This window comes from Denticeps clupeoides, unplaced genomic scaffold (genome assembly GCF_900700375.1).
Source record: "Denticeps clupeoides unplaced genomic scaffold, fDenClu1.1, whole genome shotgun sequence".
NCBI lineage: Eukaryota > Metazoa > Chordata > Actinopteri > Clupeiformes > Denticipitidae > Denticeps > Denticeps clupeoides.
The window spans coordinates 173,532-175,759 of NW_021630101.1; positions in this window are offsets into that span (position 1 = coordinate 173,532).

Here is a 2,228-nt window from a genome sequence, read left to right on the forward strand (position 1 = left end):
CGTGCGCGCCCCCGACGCCCGGTCTCCGGTGGGCGGGTGTCGGGGACGAGCGCGCCGCCTGCTGCCCGGGACAAAAAAAACAGAAATAATAAGGACCAACAGGCCCTGTAATCCAGTTCAAAACGAACTTCCAAAATCCTCAAAAGAAAAAAAAAAAAAAAGACCGTTATGTACTTTCTAGAAAGTGAAGTGATCGTCATTGTGATACACAGCAGCACAGCAACACGGTGACACTGTGAAACGTGTCCTCTGCTTTTAACCATCACCCTTGGTGAGCAGCGGGCACGCCTGGCTTTAGCCCATCTGAAGAACATCACGGGACACCAGCTGGACCTACCGGGCAAACAGGTCGGTGGATGACGTAGTGAATATGGGGCTGCATTACATCCTGCAACATCTCGACCGCCCGGGAACCGACGCCAGGATCCTGTCTGTGGACTTGAGCTCGGCGTTCAACACCGTTGTGCCTGAACTCCTCACCTCCAAACTCTCCCAGCTCAGCGTGTCACCTGGTACCTGCCAGTGGATCACCAGCCTCCTGACAGACAGCGAGATCACTTCTGGAACACGGTCCCTCAGTACTGGTGCCCCTCAAGGATGTGTCCTCTCCCCACTGCTCTTCTCCCTGTACACCATTGACTGCACCTCCAGGAACTCAACTGTGAAACTCCTGAAGTTTGCAGACGACACCACTGTCATTGGGCTCATCCAGGATGGTGATGAGTCTGCATACCGACAGGAAGTTGAGCGGCTGGTACTGCAGGCAGCACAACCTGGAGCTGAACACGCTCAAGACTGTGGAGATGGCGGTGGACTTCAGGAGACATCCTTCAACATTGCTCCCCCTCACCATATGAGACAACCCGGTGTCTATTGTGGAGACCTTCAAGTTCCTGGGCACCACCATTTCCCAGGACCTGAAGTGGGAGACCAACATCTCCTCCATCCTCAAAAAGACCCAGCAGAGGAGGTACTTCCTGAGGCAACTGGGGAAGTCCAGTCTTCCACAGGAGCTGCTGATCCAGTTCTACACTGCGGTCATTGAGTCTGTCCTCTGCTCCTCCATCACCGCCTGCTATGGAGCAGCCACAGGACAGGATCAGACTGCAGTGGACGGTACGGACAGCAGAAAGGACCACCGGTGCCCCCCTGATCAGCTTCTTCCCCCTCGCCATGTCCCTCCTAAACAGCTGGAACTGTCTCACTGCGAATCACCATTTACAGCATTTACCAGACGCCCTTATCCAGGGCGACTTACAGTCAGTAGTTACAGGGACAGTCCCCCCTGGAGACACTCAGGGTTAAGTGTCCTGCTCAGGGACACGATGGTAGTAAGTGGGGTTTGAACCTGGTTCTGGTTCATAGGCGAGTGTGTTACCCACTAGGCTACTACCACCATGCCACTTTATGTGATTTCTGCCTATTTATTGTATTACACATTGTTTTCATCTCTATGCACTTACAGACCTACGTACATTCTTACATATATTTATACTCTACAGTAGATATATTATTTATAAATAAATTCCACAACTTGTACAATTACACTTACACTCGTCCCGCACATTGTCGGTGTTGTTGTTTGTATTCTGTACTTGAGAGACACCGTCTACCGGAATCAAATTCCTTGTATGTGCTCCACTTACTTGGCCAATAAATACAATTCTGATTCTGATTTAAAGTGTACTTGTTTAAATGCAGCTCTTCTAGATTTTAAGTGAAGTGATTGATAGATATATAGATGTTTGAATAAACGTGAATTGATTTGAAAGGTAATACAATCAAATGTAACTTGAAATATTAGTTGTAACAGTAATCCTTATGCTAAATTACTTTTAGTAAAACTGATATAGTATTTCATGTGTGGTAAAATATGACATTTACAAAAATTTCTAGATGCTACGCATAGCCAGAATTTGTTGCTGTTACCAACATGTGACCATATTGTGTTGAACAGTATCGTTATACTAAGTTGATTGATTCGTTTAAGTCATTTAAGTCCCTACTGCAAAAAGCTATATAATAATTAGCAAACTAAAATGTTAGTGTTTTTCATCCGTTCATTTGCACCGCATTAAAAATGAATTGTAATGTGTTCTGTGAACAGGTCTGTTTTGTCCCTGCTGAGCTTACAAACTGTAATAATGGGATAATCACAGGCATTAATGCACACGTGTAAAATTCAGAACATTCCCACATCAAGAACCACAAGATCACAGCTCGGTGCC